The sequence below is a fragment of the Neomonachus schauinslandi genome, chromosome 15 (assembly GCF_002201575.2).
Source record: "Neomonachus schauinslandi chromosome 15, ASM220157v2, whole genome shotgun sequence".
NCBI lineage: Eukaryota > Metazoa > Chordata > Mammalia > Carnivora > Phocidae > Neomonachus > Neomonachus schauinslandi.
Window position 1 is genome coordinate 13,597,814 of NC_058417.1, and position 8,728 is coordinate 13,606,541.

The window sequence follows — 8,728 nt, forward strand, 5'->3', positions numbered from 1 at the left end:
CTTCTTCTTCTTCTTCTTCTTCTTCTTCTTCTTCTTCTTCTTCTTCTCTTCTTCTTCAAGATTCATCTATCCTCTTTAGAGAGAGAGAGGGAGAGAGAGTAGGGGCAATGGTGGAAGGAGAGAATCCTGAAGTAATTTCCCTGCTGAGTGCAGAGCCCCAACCCGGGTTTTGACCCCAGGACCCTGAGATCATGACCCCAGCCTAAATCAAGAGTTGGCCGCTCAATTGTTTGAGCCACCCAGGCACCCATAGGAATTATCTTCTTAAAACATCACTGTAACCATTGCTTTTTTTCCTGCCCAGGAATCCTCAGTAATGCACACAAGTGAAGAAAGAATAAAATCCAACCTTTCCTTCTCACAGAACACAGAGACTCCTGGAGCCTCAACTTCTATATATACCTTATTCTCCACTATGAATAAAAGCACCTTTTATTTCCCTCTCTCCATCCATATGCTTGCCTCATTCTATCCTTTAATTCTATTTTTTGAGCCACATCAGAAAAATCATTCTTTAAAAGAAAACAAATAGCAAGCACTTGTTGGGTGCTTTTGTATGTGTCAGGCACTTTTCCAATCTATTAAACTACCACCTCTATGGTGTTGGTCCTATTATTATCCCCCATTTTATAGCTAAAATGATAGAAGGGTAAGTTTACTGTCTCACATCACATAAGAAGTTCAGATTGGAACCTAGGCAGTTTGGCTTACAGCCCAAGATCCTCACGACTACACTATACTGTGTCTTGAGACTATAGAATCATACTCCCTCCATTGTAATGGTGCATTCTGTTCAATTCCAGTCACTTGTCAGTTGATCATGCTTTCATATATTTCTTTCATATCTTCATTTTTCTGGTTAAATTATGATCGTTTTCATATATAATCATAGAGTATAAAACAGGAGTTCTAAAGCCATATCCCAGTGACCAAGCAATTCAAGTAGATGAGTGTAAAGTATATCAGATTTAAGAAAAATCAACTGCAGAAATATGATCAAAGGTATTTTATTTTATTAATATAGGGAGTATGCCTCTATCATAACTCAAAATATATGCCACTGGAGTTGATATTTTAACTTTGATATTGAAAAAATTCTGAAAGAAAATAGAAGTAATCATTAAATACATTATTGGATTTTTTAACTCCTTTGATTTGGAAGCAAAACCTGGCACCTTTTCTTCTGACCAAGATGTCAGTGTGAAGTCCTTTGTTTTTTTCTTGAATTGTTTAGTGGAGAATTTAGGCTTGGGCCCATTAAACTGGGAGTGATATTTAGATTTTTTTTCTCTGTTTAATAATAGGCAAGAGCTGTTCACAAACGCCCTTTGAATATGGATCAAATCTTTGCACAGACATTTTTATAATTAGGGTCACTTTTTTGGAGGTATAAGTAGAATTCTGATATTCCAATGTTGTCTTAATATTTTTCAGTATTATGTTGCACAATGTTCCATTAACTTTAATTTTCCCTCTTCATTTACACCATCATATTAATTGGGAAATGTGAACTAATAGGTTCATATAACATATAATGTTATTTTATTGTAAAAAATTGGAAATAAATGAACAATTTAAGGAACTCATCATTCAACTCCATAATTTCATGTATGTAGATCAGTCATTGTTTTCATTTCTGTAAATGCATTTTAGCTATAGTGAGTAGTTTGCATTATTCTTTGCCGAATTATGTTTTCAAAGTACATTTTTTAAGGGAATCCATCAACTGAATGATATATTTGTGCAATTATATGTGAATGTATTTGCAGAGAAATATTCAGAGTGTTTACATGATTTGCAATGTCAAGTTAAGCCCATGTATTGAATCAAATCTTCACAAGTGATATGAGAATTTTTTTAAAAATTATTGTATGACATGAGTAACTTGTTTTCTTTAAACATTTCCAAAACCTTTTTGGCCCCATGCCTGATCTCCATGTAGTGCTGAAGATTACTATTTTGTTTATCTAATTTTTGAAGTAGAGCATTGACCAGATGGTTCAATTCTTGGGAGCATTTTTTTTTAAAGATTTTATTTATTTATTTGAGACAGAGAGAATGAGAGAGACAGAGAGCACATGAGAGGGGGGAGGGTCAGAGGGAGAAGCAGGCTCCCTGCCGAGCAGGGAGCCCAATGCGGGACTCGATCCTGGGACTCCAGGATCATGACCTGAGCCGAAGGCAGTCGCTTAACCAACTGAGCCACCCAGGCGCCCTTTGGGAGCATTTTCAATTCATGATATTAATTACCATTCTATTATGCATTTTATTTTTGACATTTTAACATTGAAAAATATTATAATAAATGAACTCAAATGTGGTGTCATGCAAAATATTGCCACTTTGGATTTAATTTTTAAAAACAAATTTGATCATATTACCAATACTATCAGAGTGCTATTTGTCATAGACTTACTAATATTGACCAGGTAACATTAAAATTTTGAAGTTATTTTTTCTCCAATAAAAATATAGCTAATTTCTTGATATTGTGTCTATTAGGGAATCTTTCCTAAAGTTTCTTTGAAAGGACCAAACCTTTCATCAACATCACAAATAAACATAGTGAATTCAGTGATATTATGTTTATGTTCTCATGTGCCAAGACATATAAATGCCTGTTTCTGTTTGAAGCACATAATTTTTGCTAAATCCTAAAGGCCATCATTTACTACTCAAAATCTCTAAAAAGTGTGAAGTCCAGTCAATTATTTCATTTAATACAACAGCATTGCACAATATCATTGTTCATTTTATAATCATATTGAAAAAATAAACTAAAAATTTCAGTCTTATTTTGCTTCTAAAATATAATGTTTTTGTACATTGATCATTGTAAGATTCATTTAATGTAAAATAGGTTTGACACAGGTGTTCTTTGCTTGCTTATTAAATGTGTTGGAATTCCATACATTCCAGAAAGATTCTCACTTTTTCCTGAAAAACATAATATTTATTTTTCCATTTTTGATATCTCTATGAATCCAGTAAATGTTACCTTCTTCTGAGAAAAGGAATACCAAGAAGGCAATGATACATGCTGATGAATTGGAGAGTTTATGCTCTGTCCAAAGGGTCAAAGTGCTACTGAGCCACGGGAGGTTGCTTTTGTGTAGGAATATGGCCCCAGGACCACATTCTCTCCCAGCTATTTGGCCCCATGTCTGACCTCTGCTGGTACAGATGCTCAACATTTTGTGTCTCCAATTTATTAAGCAAAGCATTGCATGATTGGTCCAATTCTTGAAAGCACATTCTGTTAAACTACATATTTGGATTAAAGTATAATTATTAAACTATGAACTATACATTTGGTTTTTTATGACAATCTTTCAGCTTCTAATATTGACAACAATTAATGTAAAAATTGATATTCTTCAGGTTAAATAAAACATGTTTGCACTCCAGATGCAGCCTTTTATAAAACTGCCCTTAATCTTGGGCAAAATGGACCCCTCTACTGGGTCACATTTGCCCCACTTTGGCACTACTGACATTTTGAGCTGGACAGTTCCTTGTTGTGGGTGCAGTCCCATGCACCGTAGATGTTTAGCCACATCCCTGGCCTCCATCCACTTGTTGCTAGTGGCATTACTCCTCCTTCCAGCTGTGAGAACCGAAAGTGTCTTCAGACATTGCCAAATGGCCTCAGGTGTGGTGTGGGTGCATAATCACCCCAGCTGAGATCCACTGCTTCAGAGAGCTCTTACACATCACAAACACACATTGGTGCCTCCTCTATTGGGGATCTGGAGCTCAGTTCTGGCATAGCAGGGTCCAGAACCAGAAAGACCACTCTTGCAATTTATAGCATTCAAGCCCCAGGGAAAGACTCCATCTCTTCACTTGCCCAAGGTTTCTAAGACAGAAGCAACTACATCTTAATGTTGAAAAGGCTTGTGACCTGTGCTTCTGCTGATGTCAGTGGTGGACACTGCTTCAGAGTATAGGGAGGGCTGGACCAGCGGAGTTCTGAGGTCAGAAAAAAGACTGAGAAACTTGTCAAGCCCTCCCTTTCATATAGCATAATTGCAATGGATTCTTGCATGAATGAGGTATTGTTTCTTAAAGTGCTGAGCATCCTGTTTCTTCCAGTTCAGTATCCATAACACTTGAACATAACATTGAAAAACATTTTGAAATATAAAATAATTTATATTACTTATAATGTTTATGCATGTAGCCAAAAAAAACATGTAGGAAATATGATTTGACAGTTTACATTGGCAACTGGATGAACTTTGAACACTAAATTGGAAAATCGTTTTATTTTTTGATATAAAACAAAATTTTAAGAAATCAACAAATAGCTTTATTTCATTCAGTAAAAATTTTATATTATTTTGAATTTTATTTTGCCTGTCACATAAAATCGTAGTTTTAAAAAAACTTTATTTAATCATTTCAAAAATAATAACTCCAATTTTCCATTTACTTGAATATCATTTATTGTGAAATTTCATATTTGAACACAATTACATTTTATTTTTAAATCCTTAGATCATTGAAATAAATAGAAATGTAAACTATATTAACACATAATTTTTTCTTGTTCTTATGTTAATCACCATATATTACATCATTAGTTTTTGATATAGTGTTTCATGATTCATTGTATGCATATAACACCGAGTGCTCCATGCAGAACGTGACCTCTTTAATACCCATCACCAGGCTAACCTATCTTCCCACCACCCACCCCTCTAGAACCCTCAGGTTGTTTTTCACAGTCCATAGCCTCTCATGGTTCGTCTCCCCCTCCAATTTCCCCCCTTCATTCTTCCCCTCTTGCTATCTTCTTCTTTTTTTTAACATATAATGTATTATTTCCTTCCGACCTACAGATCTGAGACTCAACAGTCTTGCACACTTCACAGCACTCACTGAGTTGACAATAGAGTTGAGGGTCCTTTTCTTGGCTCTCTATTTTGTTCCATTGATCTATGTGTCTGTTTTTGTGCCAGTACCATACTGTCTTGATGATGACAGCTTTGTAATACAGCTTGAAGTCGAGAATTGTGATGCCACCAGCTTTGCTTTTCTTTTTCAACATTCCTCTGGCTACTCGGGGTCTTTTCTGGTTCCATACAAATTTTAGGATGATTTGTTCCATTTCTTTGAAAAAAGTGGATGGTATTTTGATGGGGATTGCATTGAATGTGTAGATTGCTCTAGGTACCATTGACATCTTCACAATATTTGTTCTTCCAATCCATGAGCATGGAACGTTTTTCCATTTCTTTGTGTCTTCCTCAATTTCTTTCATGAATATTTTATAGTTTTCTGAGTACAGATGCTTTGCCTCTTTGGTTAGATTTATTCCTAGGTATCTTATGGTTGTGGGTGCAATTGTAAATGGGATCAACTCCTTAAATTCTCTTTCTTCTGCCTTCTTCTTGGTGTATAGGAATGCCACTAGTGGACATCCCTGCCGTGTTCCTGAGCTTAGGGGGAAAGCTCTCAGTTTTTCCCCATTGAGAATGATATTTGCTGTGGGTTTTTCATAGATGGCTTTTATGATCTTGAGGTATGTACCCTCTATCCCTATACTCTGAAGAGTTTTGATCAAGAAAGGATACTGTACTAATGTCCACAATAGCCAAACTGTGGAAAGAGCCAAGATGTCCATCAACAGATGAATGGATAAAGAAGATGTGGTATATATATACAATGGAATATTATGCAGCCATCAAAAGGAATGAAATCTTGCCATTTTCAACAACGTGGATGGAACTGGACGGTATTATGCTGAGTGAAATAAGTCAAAAAGAGAAAGATGTATCATATAACCTCACTGATATGAGGAATTCTTAATCTCAGGAAACAAACTGAGGGTTGCTGGAGTGGGGGGTGGGGTGGGAGGGATGGGGTGACTGGGTGATGGACACTGGGGAGGGTATGTGCTCTGGTAAGCATTGTGAATTGTGCAAGACTGTTGAATCTCAGATCTGTACCTCTGAAATAAATAATGCAATATATGTTAAGAAAAAAAAAAAAGAAGAGAGCAGGAGGGGAAGAATGTAGGGGGGGAATCGGAGGGGGAGACGAACCATGAGAGACCATGGACTCTGAAAAACAAACTGAGGGTTCTAGAGGGGAGGGGGGGTGGGAGGATGGGTTAGCCTGGTGATGGGTATTAGGGAGGGCACGTTCTACATGAAGCACTAGGTGTTATGCACAAACAATGAATCATGGAACACTACATCAAAAACTAATGATGTCGGGGCAGAGCAAGATGGCGGAGAAGTAGGAGACCTGGATTTTGTCTCCTCTCAGGAATTCAGCTGGATAGGGATCAAACCATTCTGAACACCTACAAACTCAACAGGAGATCGAAGAAAAGAATAGCAACAACTCTCTGAACAGAAAAGGGACCACTTTCTGGAAGGTAGGACGTGCGGAGAAGTGAATCCGAGGCGATATTCAGGAGGATAGACGGCGGGGGAGGGGCCTCCGTCGGCCGCTTCTGGCAAGTGATAGAGCCGGGGAGCATGAAATTGGAACATTTAAAAGTCTGCTCCGCTGAGGGACGTCACTCTGGTGGCTAAGCGGGGGGTGGAACCCTCATGGGACAGTGTGGTCTCAGGACCCTTGGGGTCACAGAAAGACCAGGGGTGCCTGCGTGTGGCAGAGCTCCCAGATAACGGAGCAGGGAAGCTGGCTGCAGAGGCGGAGCCCAGGCGCGGGCTCTCAGCTCAGGGTTGCCATAAACCGTGATCCGCGGCACAGTCGGGCCACTGCTCCTCCAGCAGGGACCCAACAAGCGGCAGACCCGGGGAGACTCACCTTCCTCCCCCAGGAGGAGTGGTGCGGGAGCACACCGCAGGTATCTGCTGGGTTTGGAGACTCTACCTGGGATCGGGTGCCAGAGATAGAAATGCTCGGTCACAGGCTGGGTGAGCACGGAGTGCGGCTGGAGACCGGGGAGCCGGGAGTGACTGACTGCTTTTCTCTGGGGGCTCACTGAGGAGCGGGGCCCTGAGTTCTCGGCTCCTCTGGGGCGGAGATTGGGAGGCCGCCATTTTCACTCTCGGCCTCCAAAGCTGTACCGAAAACTCGCAGGGAACAAACGCTCCGGAGAGCAACCCGAGCAGATTACTTAGCCCGGACCGGACAAGCGCGGGGCAATTCCGCCTCCGGCAAAGACATTTGGAAACCATGGCAACAGGCCCCTCCCCCAGAAGATCAGCGAGAACAGCCAGCCAAGACCAAGTTTACCGATCAAAGAGAACAGCAGAACTCCAGCGCTAGGGGAATACTGCACATACAATTCGTGGCTTTTTTACCATGATTCTTTAGTCTTTCAAAGTTAATTTTTTTTAACTGTCTTTTTTTCTTTTTTTTTTTTTTTGAATTTTTCTTTCTCCCTTTTTCAACCAACATCTTATCAATCCCTTTTATAAAAAAAATATTTTTATTTTTCATTTTTAGAGTCATATTCTATCCCTTCATACTAGTTACCCGTATTTTTGGCATATATATATATATAAGTTGTTCTCTCTTTAAAATTTTGAGATACTTTCTTCTAACAGATCAAAATATACCCTAAATCTCTAGTATATGGTTTTTTTCTACTCCCCTGCCTGATCACATTCTCTCCCTTTTTTTCTTTTTTCTTTTTTTAAATCCTTTCTTTTTTCAAACAACTTCTTACCAATTCCTTTTATAAAATTTTTTATAATTTCCATCTTTACACTCATATTCCATCCCTTCATCATATCAACCCTTATTTTTGTACATATATAAGTTTTTCTTTCTTTAAAATTTTGGGAGGCACTTTCTTCTAACAGACCAAAGTACACCCAAAATCTAGTGTGTGGCACTGATCTGTATACCAGCCTGATCATATTTGATCACATTCTGGGTTTTTTTGTTGTTGTTTTGTTTTGTTCTGTTTTTGTTTGTTTTTATCTTTATCTTTTTCTTTTTTTTCTTTTTCTTCTTTCTCTCTTTCCCTTTCTTTTCCCGCTGCTTCAGGTCCTTTCTGATTTGTTTAGAGTATATTTTCTGGGGACGATGTTACTGTTAGCATTTTGTTCTCTCATTAATCTATTCTCCTCTGCACAAAATGACAAGATGGAAAAAATCACTTCAACAAAAAGAAAAAGAGGTAGTACTGACTGCCAGGGACCTACTCAATATGGACATTAGTACGATGTCAGATCTAGAGTTCAGAATCATCACTTTAAAGATACTAGCTGGGCTTGAGAAAGGCATGGAAGTTATTAGAGAAACCCTTTCTGGAGAAGTAAAAGAACTAAAATCTAACCAAGTTGAAATCAAAAAGGCTATTAATGAGGTGCAATCAAATATGGGGTACTAACTGCTAGGATAAATGAGGCAGAAGAGAGAATCAGTGATATAGAAGACCAATGATGGAAAATAAAGAAGCTGACAAAAAGAGAGATAAACAACTACTGGATCACGAGGCCAGAATTCGACAGATAAGCGATACCATAAGACAAAACAACATTAGAATAATTGGGATCCCAGAAGAAGAAGAAAGAGAGGGGCAGCAGGTATATTGGAGCAAAATATAGCAGAGAACATCCCTAATTTGGGGAAGGAAACAGGCATCAAAATCCAGGAAGCACAGAGAACCCCTCTCAAAATCAATAAAAATAGGTCAACACCCCGACATCTAATAGTAAAACTTACGAGTCTCAGAGACAAAGAGAAAATCCTGAAAGCAGCTCAGGAGAAGAGATATGTAACCTACAATGGTAGA